We start from the raw sequence: 20354 nt of genomic DNA, 5'->3' as shown, positions 1-20354 counted from the left end.
CGAGGGTTTCCGGAATGGTCCGGAAACGAAGATTGATATATAGGATGACCTCATTTGATTACCGGAAGGTTTTCGGAGTTACCGGGAATGTACCGGGAATGACGAATGGGTTCCGGGAGTTCACCGGGGGGGCAACCCACCCCGGGGAAGCCCATAGGCCTTGGGGGAGACACACCAGCCCTTAGTGGGCTGGTGGGACAGCCCACAAGTGCCCTATGCGCCAAGGAGAAGAAAATCAAGAGAGAAAGAAAAAAAAGGAGGAGGTGGGAAGGAAGGGGGACTCCCTCCCACCAAACCTAGTCCAACTCGGTTTGGGGGGGGAGAGTCCTCCCCCTTGGCTCGTCCGACCCCCTTGAGGGTCCTTGGACCCCAAGGCAAGGCCCCCTCCCTCCCACCTATATATACGGAGGTTTTAGGGCTGATTTGAGACGACTTTTCCACGGCAGCCCGACCACATACCTCCACGGTTTTTCCTCTAGATCGCGTTTCTGCGGAGCTCGGGCGGAGCCCTGCTGAGACAAGGTCATCACCAACCTCCGGAGCGCCGTCACGCTGCCGGAGAACTCTTCTACCTCTCCGTCTCTCCTGCTGGATCAAGAAGGCCGAGATCATCGTCGAGTTGTACGTGTGCTGAACGCGGAGGTGCCGTCCGTTCGGTACTAGATCGTGGGACTGATCGCGGGATTGTTCGCGGGGCGGATCGAGGGACGTGAGGACGTTCCACTACATCAACCGCGTTCACTAACGCTTCTGCTGTACGATCTACAAGTGTACATAGATCACTCATCCCCTCTCATAGATGGACATCACCATGATAGGTCTTCATGCGCGTAGGAAAATTTTTGTTTCCCATGCGTCGTTCCCCAACAGTGGCATCATGAGCTAGGTTCATGCGTAGATGTCTTCTCGAGTAGAACACAAAAAATTTTGTGGGCGGTGATGTGCGTTTTGCTTCCCTCCTTAGTCTTTTCTTGATTCTGCGGTATTGTTGGATTGAAGCGGCTTGGACCGACATTACTCGTACGCTTAGGAGAGACTGGTTTCATCGCTACGAGTAACCCCGTTGCTCAAAGATGACTGGCAAGTGTCGGTTTCTCCAACTTTAGTTGAATCGGATTTGACCGAGGAGGTCCTTGGATGAGGTTAAATAGCAACTCATATATCTCCGTTGTGGTGTTTGCGTAAGTAAGATGCGATCCTACTAGATACCCATGGTCACCACGTAAAACATGCAACAACAAAATTAGAGGACGTCTAACTTGTTTTTGCAGGGTATGCTTGTGATGTGATATGGCCAACGATGTGATGTGATATATTGGATGTATGAGATGATCATGTTGTAATAGATAATATCGACTTGCACGTTGATGGTACGGCAACCGGCAGGAGCCATAGGGTTGTCTTTATAACTAACGTTTGTGCTTGCAGATGCGTTTACTATTTTGCTAGGACGTAGCTTTAGTAGTAATAGCATGAGTAGCATGACAACCCCGATGGCGACACGTTGATGGAGATCATGATGATGGAGATCATGGTGTGACGCCGGTGACAAGAAGATCGTGCCGGTGCTTTGGTGATGGAGATCAAGAAGCACGTGATGATGGCCATATCATGTCACTTATAAATTGCATGTGATGTTAATCCTTTTATGCACCTTATTTTGCTTAGAACGACGGTAGCATTATGAGGTGATCTCTCACTAAAATTTCAAGACGAAATTGTGTTCTCCCCGACTGTGCACCGTTGCTACAGTTCGTCGTTTTGAGACACCACGTGATGATCGGGTGTGATAGACTCAACGTTCACATACAACGGGTGCAAAACAGTTGCGCACGCGGAACACTCGGGTTAAGCTTGACGAGCCTAGCATGTGCAGACATGGCCTCGGAACACATGAGACCGAAAGGTCGAGCATGAATGGTATAGTTGATATGATTAGCATAGAGATGCTTACCACTGAAACTATTCTCGACTCACGTGATGATCGGACTTGAGATAGTGGATTTGGATCATGTACCACTCAAATGACTAGAGAGATGTACTTTTTGAGTGGGAGTTCTTAAGTAATATGATTAATTGAACTAATTGTCATGAACATAGTCTAATGGTCTTTGCGAATTACGATGTAGCTTGCGCTATAGCTCTACTGTTTTTATATGTTCCTAGAGAAAATTTAGTTGAAAATTGATAGTAGCAAACTTTGCAGACTAAGTCTGTAAAACCGAGGATTGTCCTCGTTGCTGCGCAGAAGGCTTATGTCCTTAATGCACCACTCAGTGTGCTGCACCTCGAGCGTCATCTGTGGATGCTGTGAACATCCGACATATACGTTTCTGATGACTACACGATAGTTCAGTGCAAAATACTTAATGGCTTAGAAACAAGGCACCGAAAACGTTTTGAAACGTCGCGAAACATAAGTGATGTTCTAAAGAGATGAAATTGTGATTTCATGCTTGTGCCCTTGTTAAGAGGTACGAGACCTCCGACAAGATTCTTTGTCCACAAAGTAAAGGAGAAAGGCTCAATCGTTGAGCATGTGCTCAGATTGTCTGAGTACGACAATCGCTTGAATCAAGTGGGAGTTAATCTTCTAGATGAGATAGTGATAGTTCTCCAAAGTCACTGCCACCAAGCTGTGAGAGCTTCGTGATGAACTATAACATATCAAGGATAAATACAATGATCCTTGAGCGATTCGCGATGTTTGACACTGCGAAGGTAGAAATCAAGAAGGAGCATCAATAGTTGATGGTTTGTAAAACCACTAAGTTTCAAGAAGGGCAAGGGCTAGAAGGGATACTTCGTGAAACGGCAAAACAGTTGCTGCACTAATGAAGAGACCCAAGATTAAACCCAAACCCGAGACTAAGTGCTTCTGTAATGAGGGGAACAGTCACTGAGGCGGAGCAACTCTAGATACTTGGTAGATAAGTGGGCTGGCAAAAGTCGAAAGAAGTATATTTGATATACATGATGTTGATGTGTACTTTACTAGTACTCCTAGTAGCATATGGGTATTGGATACCGGTTCGGTTGCTAAGTGATTAGTAACACAAAATGTAAGCTACGGCATAAACGGAGACTAGCTAAAGGCGAGGTGAAGATACGTGTTGGAAGTGTTTCCAAGGTTGATATGATCAAACGTCGCACGCTCCCTCTACCATCGGGATTGGTGTTAAACCTAAATAATTGTTATTTGGTGCTTGCGTTAAGCATGAACATGATTGGATCGTGTTTATTGCAATACGGTTATTCATTTAAAGAGAATAATGGTTACTCTATTTTCTTGAATAATCACCTTCAATGGTTTATTGAATCTCGATCGTAGTGTTACACATGTTCATGATATTGGTGCCAAAAGATACGAGTTGATGATGATAGTACCACTTACTTGTGGCACTGCCGCTTGAGTCATGTTAGTATAAATTGCATGAAGAGGCTCCATGCTGATGGATCTTTGTACTCACCTGATTTCGAATCACTAGTGACATGCAAATCATACCACATGAGCAAGGCCTTGTTTTCATTGAGATGAAATAAGATAGTAACTTGTTGGAAGTGATACATTTTGATGTATGCAGTCCAATGGGTGCTGAGGCACGCAGTGGATATCATTATGTTCTTACTTCACTGACGATTTGAGTAGATACAGGAGTATTTACTTAATGAATCACAAGTCTGAAATGTTGAAAAGTTCAATTCCGTTTCAGAGTGAAGTTCGTCGTAACAAGAGGATAAACTGTCTACGATATGATCATGGAAATGAATATCTGAGTTACGAGTTTTGGTACACAATTAAGACAATGTGGAAATTGTTTCGCAGTTCATGCCACCTGGAACATCATAGTGTGATGATGTGTCTGAACGTCATAGCCACGCACTATTTGGTATGGTGCATACTATGATGTCTCTTATCGAATTACCACTATCGTTTATGGGTTATGCATTAGAGACAACCGCACTCACTTTAAATAGGGCACCGCGTATTTCCGTTGAGATGACACAGTATAGACTGAGGTTTAGAGAAATCTAAACTGTCGTTTCTTGAAAGTTTGGGGCTTCGACACTTATGTGAAAAAGTTTCAGTCTAATAAGCTCGAACCCAAAGCGGATAAATGCATCTTCATAGGATATCCAAAACAGTTGGGTACATCTCCTATCTCAGATCCGAAAGCAAAGTGTTTGTTTCTAGAAACGGATCCTTTCTCGAGGAAATGTTTCTCTCGAAAGAATTGAGTGGGAGGGTAGTAGAACTTGATGAGGTTATTGAACCATCACTTCAACCAGTGTGTAGCAGGGCGCAGGAAGTTGTTCCTGTGGTGCCTACACCAATTGAAGTGGGAGCTGATGATGGTGATCATCGAGCATCGGATCAAGTTACTACAAGTCTCGTAGGTTGACAAAGTCGCGTACTACTACAGAGTGGTACGGTAACCCTGTCTTGGAGGTCATGTTGTTGAGCGACAGTGAACCTACGAGTTATGGAGAAAGCGATGGTGGGCCCAGATTCCGACAAATGGCTGGAAGCCATGAAGTCCGAGATAGGATCCATGTATGAGAACAAAGTGTGGACTTTGGAGGTACTGCCTGAGGGCCGCAAGGCCATTCAGAATAAATGGATCTTTAAAAGAAAGACAGACGATGATGGTGATAAATCACTATTAAGAAAAGTTCGACTTGTCGCAAAGATGTTTCCGACAAGATCAAACTGTTGACTATGATGAGTTTTTTCTCACTCGTAGCGATGCTAAAAGGTCTGTTAGAATTATGTTAGTTGTTGATGCATTATTTATGAAATATTGCACATAGGATGTCAAAACATTGTTCTCTCAACGGTTTCTTTGAGCAAACATTGTATGTGATACAACCAGAAGGTTTTGTCGATCCTAAAGATACTAGCAAATATGCAAGCTCCAGCGATCCTTCAATGGACTGGTGCAAGCATCTCGGAGTTGGAATATATATACTTTGATGAGATGATCAAAGATTTTGGGTTTGTACAAGGTTTATGAGAAACTTGTATTTCCAAAGAAGTAAGTGGGAGCACTATAGAATTTCTGATAAGTATATGTGGTTGACATATTGTGGATCAGGAGTAATGTAGAATTTCTGTAAAGCATACAAGGTTGTTTGAAAGGAGTTTTTCAAAGGAATACCTGGATTGAGCTACTTGAATGTTGAGCATCAAAGATCTATGGAGATAGATCGAAAGCGCTTAATGGAAGTTTCAACAAGATGCATGCCTTGACAAGTTTTTGAAGGAGTTCAAAATAGATCAGCAAAGAAGGAGTTCTTGGTTGCGTTGTGAGGTGTGAATTTGAGTAAGACTCAAAACCCGACCCCGGCAGAATAAAGAGAATAGACGAAGGTCGTCTTCTATGCCTTGGCCGTAGAATCTAAAGTATGCCATGCTGTGTACTGCACCTGATGTGTGCCTTGACTCAAAGTATGTTGAGAGGTACAGAGAGTGATCCATGATTGAATCACTAGCAGCGGTAAAAATTTATCCTTAGTAACTAATGTACTAAGGAATTTTTATCGATTATGGAGGTGGTTAAAGAGTTCGTCGTAAAGGGTTACGTCGATGCAAGCTTTGACACTAATCCGAATAACTATGAGTAGTGAAACGGATTCGTATAGTAGAGTAGATATTTGGAGCATTTCCGAATAGCACGTAGTAGCAGCATCTATAAGATGACATAAATATTTGTAAAGAACGCACGGATCTGAAAGTTTCAGAACCGTTGACTAAAACCTCTCTCACGAGCAAGACGTGATCAGACCCCATAACTATATGGGTGTTGGATTCGTTGGAATCACATGGTGATGTGAACTAGATTATTGACTCTAGTGCAAGTGGGAGACTGTTGGAAATATGCCCTAGAGGCAATAATAAATTAGTTATTATTATATTTCTTAGTTCATGATAATCGTTTATTATCCATACTATAATTGTATTGATTGGAAACACAATACTTGTGTGGATACATAGACAAAACACTGTCCCTAGTAAGCCTCTAGTTGACTAGCTCGTTGATCAAAGATGGTCAAGGTTTCCTGGCCATAGGCAAGTGTTGTCACTTGATAACGGGATCACATCATTAGGAGAATCATGTGATGGACTAGACCCAAACTAATAGACGTAGCATGCTGATCGTGTCATTTTGTTGCTACTGTTTTCTGCGTGTCAAGTATTTGTTCCTATGACCATGAGATCATATAACTCACGGACACCGGAGGAATGCTTTGTGTGTATCAAACGTCGCAACGTAACTGGGTGACTATAAAGATGCTCTACAGGTATCTCCGAAGGTGTTCGTTGAGTTAGTATGGATCAATACTGGGATTTGTCACTCCGTATGACGGAGAGGTATCTCGGGGCCCACTCGGTAATACAACATCACACACAAGCCTTGCAAGCAATGTAACTTAGTGTAAGTTGCGGGATCTTGTATTACGGAACGAGTAAAGAGACTTGCCGGTAAACGAGATTGAAATAGGTATGCGGATACTGACGATCGAATCTCGGGCAAGTAACATACCGAAGGACAAAGGGAATGACATACGGGATTATATGAATCCTTGGCACTGAGGTTCAAACGATAAGATCTTCGTAGAATATGTAGGATCCAATATGGGCATCCAGGTCCCGCTATTGGATATTGACCGAGGAGTCTCTCGGGTCATGTCTACATAGTTCTCGAACCCGCAGGGTCTGCACACTTAAGGTTCGACGTTGTTTTATGCGTATTTGAGTTATATGGTTGGTTACGGAATGTTGTTTGGAGTCCCGGATGAGATCACGGACGTCACGAGGGTTTCCGGAATGGTCCGGAAACGAAGATTGATATATAGGATGACCTCATTTGATTACCGGAAGGTTTTCGGAGTTACCGGGAATGTACCGGGAATGACGAATGGGTTCCGGGAGTTCACCGGGGGGCAACCCACCCCGGGGAAGCCCATAGGCCTTGGGGGAGACACACCAGCCCTTAGTGGGCTTGTGGGACAGCCCACAAGTGCCCTATGCGCCAAGGAGAAGAAAATCAAGAGAGAAAGAAAAAAAAGGAGGAGGTGGGAAGGAAGGGGGACTCCCTCCCACCAAACCTAGTCCAACTCGGTTTGGGGGGGGGAGAGTCCTCCCCCTTGGCTCGGTCGACCCCCTTGAGGGTCCTTGGACCCCAAGGCAAGGCCCCCTCCCTCCCACCTATATATACGGAGGTTTTAGGGCTGATTTGAGACGACTTTTCCACGGCAGCCCGACCACATACCTCCACGGTTTTTCCTCTAGATCGCGTTTCTGCGGAGCTCGGGCGGAGCCCTGCTGAGACAAGGTCATCACCAACCTCCGGAGCGCCGTCACGCTGCCGGAGAACTCTTCTACCTCTCCGTCTCTCTTGCTGGATGAAGAAGGCCGAGATCATCGTCGAGCTGTACGTGTGCTGAACGCAGAGGTGCCGTCCGTTCGGTACTAGATCGTGGGACTGATCGCGGGATTGTTCGCGGGGCGGATCGAGGGACGTGAGGACGTTCCACTACATTAACCGCGTTCACTAACGCTTCTGCTGTACGATCTACAAGGGTACGTAGATCACTCATCCCCTCTCGTAGATGGACATCACCATGATAGGTCTTCGTGCGCGTAGGAAAATTTTTGTTTCCCATGCGTCGTTCCCCAACATACCCCTCAACAAAAAGGTGTGGCGGAGAGGAAGAACCGGACGTTGATGGATGCGGCAAGAACCATGATGGCAGAGTTCAAATCTCCGTACAACTTTTGAGCCAAAGCCATTAACACCGCATGTCATGCATCCAATCGTCTCTACCTCCACAAAGGCTTGAACAAGACTCCATATGAGATTCTTACCGAGAACAAGCCCAACCTCAAGTACTTCCAGGTGTTCAGTTGTAAGTATTTCATTTTCAAGAAAGGTGTACGTTTGTCTAAATTCGAAACTAGAGCTTAAGAGGGCATATTTGTTGGCTATGCTACAAACTCTCATGATTACCGTGTCCTCAACAAGTCCACTCGACTCATTGAGGAGACGTGTAACATAGAGTTTGATGAAAATAATGGATCCCAAGTGGAGCAAAGTGGTCTTTGTGATATAGGTGATGAAATTCCTCCTCGAGCCATAAGAAGAACGGGGACTGGTCAAATCCTCCCCATTGAGGAACCCCTTATGGCCGAAGGAGAAGGACAATGCTCTACTCAAGTGGAGCTATCACAATCACTAGACCCACACGCTTTTGAAGAACAAAGTGAAGGGCCCCAACCCGATGAGCAAGATCAAGGACAAGATCAACCTCATGAAGATGGTGATGCACCAAATGATGTCCAAGTTCATGCTCAAGACTCCGAGCTTGCTCAAGATCAAGTGCAACCACAAGATCAAGGGCAAGCTTGTGAGAAACATCAAGATGGTGCTCAAGATGATCAAGATGATGATCCTCAATTACCTAGTAAGGAACTCTTGGAGCGCCGTGTCGCCAAGGTGGCTTCCAAGCTCGAGCATCAACAACATGTCTTGGAAAACGTTCTTGGAAGCTTCAAAAAGGGGGTAACTACTCATAAACAATTGTCACTTTTTTTAGAATCACATGTTTGTTTCGTGTGTTTTACCCCAAAAGGTACATGAAGCATTCAATGATGAGGATTAGCTCAAAGCCATGCATGAGTAACTCAACAACTTCGACCGCAATCAAGTTTGGGAATTAGTGCCAAGGCCAACGGAGGAACGTAATGTCATTGGGACCAACTGGATCTTCAAGAACAAACAAGATACGAATGGGGTTGTTGTTCGAAACAAGGCAAGATTGGTGGCACAAGGCTACTTCCAAGTCGAGGGTATCGACTACGGTGAAACCTTTGCCCTCGTTGTTCGTCTTGAATCTATTCGCATGCTGCTTGCATATGCATCTCATCATGATTTCAAATTGCAACAAATGGATGTGAAGAGTGCATTTATTAATGGTCCTCTTAATGAGTTGGTATATGTCAAACAACCCCCGGGATTCGAGGATCCCAAGTTCCCCACTCATGTATACAAACTCAAGAAGGCACTCTACGGTCTTAAACAAGACCCATGTGTGTGGTATGAGCACCTTACGTAGTTGTTGCAAGATCGTGGGTTTGAAATTGGGAAAATAGATCCCACCCTATTTACCAAAAGGGTCAAAGGGGATTTGTTCATATGCCAACTATATATTGATGATATTATACTCGGTTCTCCTAACAAATATTTCAATGGAGAGTTTGATACACTAACGACTGAGAAGTTTGAGATGTCTATGATGGGAGTGTTGAAATTCTTTCTTGGGTTCTAAGTCAAGCAAAGAAGAGAATGAGCATTCATCAACCAAGCCAAGTACACCCAAGACATGCTCAAGAGATTCAAGCCGGAGGACGTCAAGCCGGTCAAGTTTCCCACGCCAACCAAATGCAAACTTGACAGTGATCACAATGGTAAAGCAGTGGATCAAAAGGAATATCGCTCCATGATTGGATCCTTACTCTACATTTGTGCATCCAGACTAGATATCATGTTAAGTGTGAGAATTTGTGCACGGTTTTAATCCACACCAAAGGAAAGCCACTATGTGGCAGTCAAGCGAATCTTTCAATATTTGGCTCATGCCCTAAACTTTGGCTTATGGTATCCCAACGGAGCAAGCTTTGATCTTGTGGGGTACTCTGACTCAGATTGGGCTGGAGACTGTGTGGGGAGAAAGTCAACTTCTGGAGGATGCCAATTCCTTGGTCACTCTTTGGTAAGTTGGTCTTCGAAGAAGCAAAATTGTGTGTCACTTTCTTCCACCCAGACCGAGTATGTTGGTGCTGCAAGTTGTTGTGCTCAATTACCATGGATGAGGCAAACTTTCAAGGATTACAGTGTCACTTGTGACAAAGTGCCTCTTCTATGTGACAATGAAAGTGCTATCAAGATTTCTCTCAATCCGGTGCAACATAGCAAGACCAAGCGTATTGACATTCGTCATCATTTCATTCGATATCACATCAAGCATGGAGAGATTGAGGTCATCTACATCAACACACAAGAGCAACTTGCAGATATTTTCACAAAGCCTCTAGATGAAGCAAGGTTTCGTGAGTTAAGGCATGAGCTAAATATCATTGATTCGAGCAATGTGGCTTGAAACTAGGCACACCACACCTCATTCATCATTATATCTTGCCCTAGGTGTAGGCATGGACATAGGGGGAGTGTTGTTCTCTCAGTGAACATTCCCTCCCCCCATTATGCGTAAATTGATCACGTATTTCACATTATCCATTGTTGATGGGACTTGTGTTTCAAAGTCGAGCTTTGGTCATGAACCCAAGGATAATTCTTCACGGTGTCATACCAATTGTCTCAAACATAGGTGGCTCCGGCCACCGCCCTCTCTTCATAAGAAGATTCATTTCAGTGTTTGTTGTTCGTGTTTGATTTGCTTTGTTTGTGCTCCCTAGTGTGGGTCCCTTTTCGCTTGGGGCAGTGTTGTGTTTCTTCGTTGTTTCTTGCAAAGGCATGAACCTGTCTTTTCTTGGCTAAGTGGTACTACCGTGGATAGCCACGGTACTACCGATGGAGAGGTAATACTGCTGCACTCGTGTAGTCGTAGCACAGGCACGGTACTACTGCATCCATCACGACAGAATTTTCTTCTGCCGCTGGACGAATGGTACAACCGCCCAGCGAGTGGTAGTAAAATTTTACTACCGCTGGCGAGGCGGTATTACCGTGATGAAGTGTGGTACTACCGCGTGATAACCCACAAGTATAGGGGATCGCAACAGTTTTCGAGGGTAGAGTATTCAACCCAAATTTTTTGATTCGACACAAGGGGAAGCCAAAGAATATTCTCGAGTGTTAACAGCTGAGTTGTCAATTCGACCACACCTGAAAGACCTAGTATCTGCAGCAAAGTATCAGTAGCAGGGTGGTGTGATAGCAACAGTAGCAGCAGTGACAGCACTAGCGGTAACAGTAACAGCAGTGACAGCAGTAGCGACAGAGTAACAGTAGCAGCAGCGACAACAATAGCGGGAAAGTAACGTAGCAAGGACCGGTAGGAAAAACTCGTAGGCATTGGATCGGTGATGGATAATTATGCCGGATGGTATTCATCATGCAACAGTTATAACACGGAGAGATATGTAACTAGCTCCAGTTCGTCAATGTAATGTAGGCATGTATTCCGTATATAGTCATGCGTGCTTAGGGAAAAGAACTTGCATGACATCTATTGTCCATCCCTCCCGTGGCAGCGTGGTCCTAATGGAAACTATGGGATATTAAGGTTCTCCTTTTAATAGAGAACCGGACCAACGCATTAACACTTGGTGAATACATGAACTCCTCATACTATGGTCATCTCCGAGAGTGGTTCCGCCTATTGTCACTCCGGGGTTGCCGGGTCATAACACATAGTAGGTGACTACAAGTTGCAAGATAGGATCAAGAACACACATATATTGACGAGAACATAATAGGTTCAGATCTGAAATCATGGCACTCGGGCCCTAGTGACAAGCATTAAGCATGGCAAAGTAGTAGCAACATCAATCTCAGAACATAGTGGATACTAGGGATCAATCCCCGTCAAAACTAACTCGATTACATGATAGATCTCATCCAACCCATCACCGTCCAGCAAGCCTACGATGAGATTACTCACGAACAGTGAAGAACGTCATGGAATTGATGATGAAGGAAGGTTGGTGATGACGATGGCGACGATATCCCCTCTCCGGAGCCCAGAACGGACTCCAGATCTGCCCTCCAGAGGAAGAACAGGTGGTGGCGGCGCCTCCATATCGTAAAACGCGATGAACTCTTCTCCCTGATTTTTTTTCTGGACGAAAGGGACTAAATAGAGTGGGAATTGGAAGCGGTGGAGCTCCATGGGCACCACAAGCCTGCTAGGCGCGGCCAGGGGGACGCGCCTGGTGGGCTTGTGGGCTCCACGCTCCACTTCTCCAGTTGACTCTTGCGCCGGTATTTTTTATATATTCCACAAAAAATCCTCGTAAATTTCGAGGTCATTCCGAGAACTTTTATTTCTGCGCAAAAACAACACCATGGCAATTCTGTTGAAAACAGCGTTAGCCCGGGTTAGTTCCATTCAAATCATGCAAATTAGAGTCCAAAACAAGGGCAAAAGAGTTTGGGAAAGTAGATACGATGGAGACCTATCAACTCCCCCAAGCTTAAAGCCTTGCTTGTCCTCAAGCAATTCAGTTGACAAACTGAAAGAGACAAAAGAAGAACTTTTACGAACTCTGTTTGATCTTGTTGTTGCAATTATGTCTAACTCATATCCAGAATTTCAGCAAGATCATAAGCTAACTACATAAGCAATGACATCTAGGTCTCATGGTGAACTCATATTAGTGGCATAATCAACTAGAGAGCAATAATAATAAGTTTCAAATGTCAACACTTCAATCAAAACAATCATGAAGCGGTATGAACAGGTGGTATCTCGCTAGCTCTTTCTGAGACTGCAAAACATAAATGCAGAGCACCTTCAAAGACCAAGGGCTGACTGAACATTGTAATTCATGGCAAAGAAGATCCAGTCACAGTCATACTCAACAACAATTAAAAGCAAAGAATAAGAATGGCATAGGTGCTCTCCAATTGGTGCTTTTATAAGAAGAGGATGACTCAACAGAAACATAAGTAGACGGGCCCTTTGCAAAGGGAAGCATTGATTTGCAGAGGTGCCAGAGCTCAAGCTTTGAAGACAGAGATAAATAATTTTGGGTGACATGCTTTCATTGTCAACGCAATGACCAAGAGTTTTCACCATCTTCCATGCTACACATACTATAGGCGGTTCCCAAACAGAAAAGTAAAGTTTTGACTCCCCCACCACCGATCAATCACACTTCAGGGGGAGTTTTGTTTGCAATTATCTTTTTGATTTGAGCATGGAACTCGGCATTCCAATTACCGGCCCCTTTCTCGTGAGTGATAGTGAATAAACACATATCGAGGATAACACGCCTAGCATGGAAGATGCTGGTCGCCCCTTGTCACCACATGAGTGGTTCCGGCATGCAAAACAGATTATTTCTTGAAGGTTTAGAGAGTGCCACATGCAAATTTGCTTGGAACGGCAGGTAGATAATGCATATAGGTAGGTATGGTGGACTCATATGGAACAACTTTGGGTTTATGGAAGTGGATGCACAAGCAGTATTCCCGCTTAGTACAAGTGAAGGCTAGCAAAAGACTGGGAAGCGACCAACTAGAGAGCGACAACAGTCATAAAAATGCATTGAGATTAACCAACATTGAGTGCAAGCATGAGTGGGACATAAATCACCATGAACACGAATATCATAGAGGCTATGTTGATTTTGTTTCAACTACATGCGTAAACATGCGCCAAGTCAAGCCACTTGAATCATTCAAAGGAGGATACCATCCTATCATACTACATCATAATCATCTCAAAATTCATGTTGGCATCCAAGACAAACCACTATAAGCTCCTAGCTAATTAAGCATGGCATCAGAAACTATGATCTCTAAGTTGTCATTGCAAACATTTTTCTCTCACAACAAAGCTGAATCAGGAACGATGAGCTAGTCATATTTACAAAAACAAAATAGATCGAGTTCATACCAGCTTTTCCAGGCTCAGTCACTTCATCACATATTATCATTATTACCTTTCACTTGCACGACCGAACGATGTGAACAATAATAATAGTGCTCGTGCATTGGACTATGCTGGAATCTGCAAGCAAACACAAAGGAGAAGACAAAGTAAAATGGCTCTTTTACAGATAAACAGATTTGCAAGCGAGAGCCACTAAACATTGTAACCATGGTCTTCTACCTTGACCCAAAGAAAAAGAAAACTATTTAGACGGGGAAGCTCCCAACAAGCAAAAGAAGAACGAGAAATCTTTTTGGGTTTTCTCAAATTAGACACACACATGAGAAGAAAGCGAGAAAAAGAAATAAACTAGCATGGATGATACAGTGGCAAAGTGTGAACACCGACTATCAAAGTGAAAGTGTGAGCATGAATATAAAGTCGGTGAGAAACACGTACTCCCCCAAGCTTAGGCTTTTGGCCTAAGTTGGTCTACTCCCAAGGAGGAAAGTAACCGTCTCCGGGGTACTTCGGAGTGTACTGAGGGTGCCACTGCTATGTGAGCTCCTCTCGCTCCCACTGATAAACTGGCGTCTGGTACTCGAGTGGTAGCTTGGGCACGGGCGCCTGTGGTTGGGCTTTGCCCCAGTATGCGTAGATGTCCGAGGGCATAATAATGTACCTGCCTAGATGAAAATTGAACAAAGAAGGAGCAGGCAAAGTAATAGTCTCACGAGTACCCTGACTAAATACCAGGTTATAAATCATCCTCTTATTTATATCTTTATCAAGAAAGTCATGGTGAACCATGCTATCATAATCTAGATATCTCTCAGGAAGAAGAATCTCTTCTTCCTCGTGCAGTCTAATAGTATCTCAAAATGTCTAGCAAGACAAGTAGCATAGATACCTCCATAAACGACGCCTTTCGAACGGTTCGTGTTCAACCGTTGAGCTACTATAGCGCCCAAGCTATAAGTTTTATCATTATAAAGGGCTTCGTGCAAAACCGCAAGATCTGGGGAGCTAAGGGACCCAGCTTTCCCACGGCCAATCAAACATTTTCCCATGAATAATGAGAAGTACCGAAGCACGGGAAAATGTATGCTAGCAGCTCTAGCGCAAGACACTCCTCTCTCCTCTCCTACAGCAATAGTATCGATGAAAGCCTCCAAGTCCAGTGGACGAGGTTCATGAATATCCCCAACATAAGGTAATTTGCAAAATTGCAAAAATTCTGAAGTGACATGCGCTGGGGGATATCATATAACTTGAACTCAACCATAGGAGGACTCTTTCTTGGATAGAAGTTAAAGCTTTGCACGAAAATATTAGTGGGGAGGAGGTATTGCGGACACTTATCTTCAACGAAAGCAGTAAGGCATGCATTCTCCACCAAGTAGTAAAAGTCCTCATAAAGTCCGGAGGCGCGTAAGAACACATCGCTTGGCCACTCGCACGCTCGAACTTCTGCAACTCGAGGGACCGGATACTTGGGTTTCTTCTTCTCATTTTCATCATCCTTGGGGTCACGGCTTGAAGAGCCTCTTAGGAACCTCCTCATCTTTTCCTTTTTCTATCTTTGAAAATTTCTGAAATTTTTAGTGATTCTAAGGAAAAGTGAACAAGGCCCAACGAAACTCATAGCAACTACTCCGACAAGTGCCTAAAGGCCATATCACGCATCAAAACTACTTGGGACCAGCTAAAATTAGCATGCAAAGCTCAAGAACAGGGTCACCAAGGCAACAAAAATACGCAACGAATAAGGCACTAGAGCAAAAACTAATTGGACCAATGGAGGAGTCACATACTAAGGAGCAATTTCCCCAAAACAGTTTGGTGAATGGGGCTTTGCACAAGGAGATCGAAAATCGCAGCAAGAAGAGCAAGAACACGGGTTTGAGCTGCGAAACGATTTTTTCTGGAGGTAGGAGAAGGAGATGGGAGCTAGAATAAGTGGAGGGGGGCACGTGGGCCCCACAAGCCTGGTAGGTGCGGCCAGGGGGGCGCCCGTGCCTCCAGGGCTTGTGGCCCACTGGTACATCCCCCTGACTAGCTCTCCATCTCAGAATTTTTCAAAAATTCCAGAAAAAATCATACTTGATTTTCACGACATTCGAAGAACTTTTATTTTCGGGACACTTTTCTACGGGACGCAAAAAGCAGAAAACAGGAGAAACTAAAGCTAAATCTATCATTTTTCTTCTAAACAACCGAAGGTAAAAGCTTGGAACAGAGATTTGTGACTCCTCGATTCATCCAACTCATGGTCATCGAAAGAAATCCGTTGAAAAACTTTTCCGAATCACAAAAGAAAATGGAGAATTTTCGAATAGTCACTAGGTTACCTCAATGGGGATGTGCATATCCCCAACAGGCAAATCATACTTCATCTTAACAGTAGGTATAAGGCATTCGAAGCTCCCAATAAGAATCAATGAAGTTTTTTCAATAGCATTGATGCAATGTACTCGATATTGTTTCTTCGGAAAGTGCACCGTATGCTCATTACCATTGACATGGAAAGTGACATTGCCTTTGTTGCAATCAATAACAGCCCCTGTAGTGTTTAAAAAGGGTCTTCCAAGGATGACCGCCATGGCATCATCCTCGGGAATATCCAGAATAAAAAAGTCCGTCAAGATAGTAACGTTAGCAACCACAACAGGCAAATCCTCGCAAATGCTGATAGGGAAAGCAGTTGATTTGTCGGCCATTTACAGAGAGATTTCAGTGGGTGTCAATTTATCCAGTTCAAGTCTAGGATAAAGAGAGAGAGGCATAACACTAACACCGCCTCCGAGGTCGCATAAAGTAGTTCTAATGTAGTTTCCTTTAATGGAGCAAGGTATAGTGGGCACTGCGGGATCACCTAGTTTCTTAGGAGTTCCACCCTTGAAGGTATAATTGGCGAGCATGGTGGAAATCTCAACCTCAGGTATCCTCCTCTTATTAGTCACAATATCTTTCATGTACTTAGCATAGGGAGACATTTTGAGCATATCTGTCAAATGCATTTGCAGAAAGACAGGTCTAATCATTTCAATGAATCGCTCAAAATCCTCATCATCCTTTTTCTTGGATGGTTTGGGACGAAAGGGCATGGGTTTCTGAACCCATGGTCCCCTTTCTTTACCATGCTTCCTAGCAGCAAAGTCATTCTTATCGTATCTCTTATTCTTAGGTTGTGGGTTATCAAGATCAACTGGTTCAATCTCCACATCCTTATCATTGCTAGGTTGAGCATCAACATGAACATCACTATCGATATTATCATTAGGCTCATGTTCATCACCAGATTGCATTTCAGCATCAGAAACAGAGATATCGTTTGGACTCTCAGGTGTAACAGCAACAGGGTTGCTAGCGTGCAAGTTCATATCATCTTTCTTCTTCTTCCTAGGATGACTAGGTGCATCAGTGCTAACTCCTTGAGAATCTTGTTCAATTCTCTTAGGATGACCCTCAGGGTACAAAGGTTCCTGGGTCATTCGACCGCCTCTAGTGACGACTCTAATAGAATTGTCATTCAACTCATTGAGCAAGTCATTTTGAGCCTTAAGTACTTGGTCTACCTGAGTAGTAACCATAGAGGCATGTTTACTCAACAGCTTCAGATCATTGACGTTTCTGTCCACACAAGCACTTAAATGACTAAGCATACGAGCATTTTGTTCCGATTGTCTGCTAACATAATCATTGAAACTTTGTTGTTTGGCAACAAAGTTATCAAATTCATCCAAGCATAAGCTAGCAGGTTTATCAAAAGGAATGTCACTCTCATTGAATCTACGAAGAGAATTTACATCTACTACCTTTATCGGGTTATCAAGACCATGGATCTCTTCGATAGGTGGTAGATTTTTGACATCTTCAGATTTAATGCCTTTCTCTTTCATAGATTTCTTAGCTTCTTGCATATCTTCAGGACTGAGGAATAGGATACCTCTTTTCTTTAGAGTTGGCTTCGGAGGTGGTTCGGGAATAGTCCAAGCATTCTCATTGCACAAGATATTATTCAATAGGATCTCAGCTTGTTCTACGGTTGTTCCCTAAAAACACAACCGGCACAACTATCTAGGTGGTCCTTAGAAGCATCAGTTAGTCCATTATAGAAGTTATCAAGTATTTCATTCTTTTCAAGAGGGTGATCGGGCAAAGCATTCAGTAGCTGGACGAGCCTCCCCCAAGCTTGTGGGAGACTCTCTTATTCAAGTTGCGCAAAGTTGTATATTTCCTGCAAGGCAGCTTGCTTCTTACAGGCAGGGAAGTATTTCTCACAGAAGTAGTAGATCATATCCTGGGGACTACGCACACAACCAGGAGGAAAAGAAGTGAACCAAGTCTTAGCATCATCCTTTAGCGAGAAAGGAAACAGCTTAAGGATATAGTAGTGGCGGATCTTTTCCTCACTTCTGAATAGGGTGGCTATATCGTGTAGTTTGGTAAGAAGTGCTACAACCATTTCAGACTCATAACCGTGAAAAGGATCAGATCTGACCAAAGTGATTAACTCTGGATCGACAGAGAATTCATAATCCTTATCGATCACAAAGATAGGCGAAGTAGCAAACTTCGGGTCGTATTTCATCCTAGAGTAAATTCTCAACATCATAGCTATCCTTACAAGCAAGAAAGTCCTCAGCTATCTCTCCCTCCATAACATAACCCTCAGGCATATCAGGCAATTCATATCTAGGAGAGCTAGTTCTAACAGGCGAAATAGCAGGTTCTACTTCAATAGTCTCAACAGTTTCAGAAGTATCATCACATCTAGGAGCAACTCTAGCAATTTATGCATCAAGGAATCCACCTGGTGGCAAAGCAGTATCAAGCACAGGCGACACATCAAAGTTTCTAGCAGGAGGTGGTGTCGCAAACTTACTCATAACTGAAGGTGAATCAAGTGCAGAGCTAGAAGGCAGTTCCTTACCTGTCCTCGTAGTTGAGGGCAAGACTTTAGTTCTTGGATCTTTCGGATTCCACATAGTGATTAATACGTCTAAGACGTATCTATAATTTTTGATGGTTTCATGTTGTTATCTTGTCATCTTTGGATGTTTTATGTACCTTTTAAATCTTTTTTGGGACTAACTTATTAATTCAGTGCCAAGTGTCAGTTCCTGTTTTTTCTGTGTTTTTGGCTCTTTTCAGATCTGATTTTGGAACGGAGTCCAAACGGAATAAAATCCCCGAAATAAATTTTTCCCGAACGGAAGAAGATCAGGGGGCTTGAGGGCCAAGCCAGGAGAGCTACCGAGGGGCACAAGCCCTGTAGCCGCCACCAGGGGGCGGCGGCTAGCAAGCTTGTGGCCTCCCTCGCGCCCCCCTGACCTAGCTCCTTCGCCTATATATTCCCTAAAATACAAAAAAAATCAGGGAATCCACGAAAACACTTTTCCGCCGCCGCAAGGTTCCGTTTCCGCGAGATCTCATCTGGAGACCCTTCCCAGTGCCGTGTCGGAGGGGACTTTGGAGTTGGAGGGTGATACGTCTCAAACGTATCTATAATTTTTGATGGTTTCATGTTGTTATCTTGTCATCTTTGGATGTTTTATGTACCTTTTATATCATTTTTGGGACTAACTTATTAATTCAGTGCCAAGTGCTAGTTCCTGTTTTTTCGGTGTTTTGGGCTCTTTTCAGATCTGATTTTGGAACGGAGTCCAAACGGAATAAAATCCCCGAAATGATTTTTTTCCCGAACGGAAGAAGATCAGGGGGCTTGAGGGCCAAGCCAGGAGGGCTACAGGGGGCCCACAAGCCCCCTATCTGGCACCAGGGGCGGCGGTGAGCAGGCTTGTGGCCTCCGTGGCCCCCTGACCTAGATCCTTCGCCTATATATTCCCTAAAATACAGAAAACAAATCAAGGGATCCACGAAAATACTTTTCCGCCGCCGCAAGCTTCCGTTTTTGCAAGATTTCATCTGGAGACCCTTCCCGGTGCCCTGTCGGAGGAGACTTTGGAGTTGGAGGGATTATACATCAACATCATCGCCCTCCAATGACTCGTGAGTAATTCACTTCAGACCTACGGGTTCGTAGTTAGTAGCTAGATGGCTTCTTTTCTATCTTGGATCTTCAATACAAAGTTCTCCATGATCTTCATGGAGATCTATCCGATGTAATCCTCTTTGGTGATGTGTTTGTTGAGATCCGATGAATTGTGGATTTGTGATCAGATTATCTATGATATATATTTGAGTCTTTGCTGATTTCTTATATGCATGATTTGATATCCTTGTAAGTCTCTCCGAGTCTTGGGTTTTGTTTGGCCAACTAGATCTATGATTCTTGCAATGGGAGAAGTGCTTGGTTTTGGGTTCTTACAGTGTGGTGACCTTTCCCAGTGACAGTAGGGGCAACAAGGCACACATCTTGTAGTTGCCATCAAGGGTAACAAGGTGGGCTATGTCGTAGATATGAGATTGTCCATCTACATCATGTCATCTTGCTTAAGGCGTTACTCTGTTCTTTTGGACTTAATACACTAGATGCATGTTGGATAGCGGTCGACGTGTGGAGTAATAGTAGTAGATGCAGAAAGTATCGGTCTACTTGTTTTGGACATGATGCCTATAGATATAAGCATTGCCATAGATGACGTCACGACTTTGCGCGGTTCTATCAATTGCTCGACAGTAATTTGTTCACCCACCGACTACTTGCTTTCATGAGAGAAGCCACTAGTAAACACTACGGCCCCCAGGTCTATTCACACCTATCGTTT

This window comes from Hordeum vulgare, chromosome 6H, assembly GCF_904849725.1.
Source record: "Hordeum vulgare subsp. vulgare chromosome 6H, MorexV3_pseudomolecules_assembly, whole genome shotgun sequence".
In the NCBI taxonomy this organism is placed as follows: Eukaryota; Viridiplantae; Streptophyta; class Magnoliopsida; order Poales; family Poaceae; genus Hordeum; species Hordeum vulgare.
Note: the sequence above shows the minus strand (reverse complement) of the source record.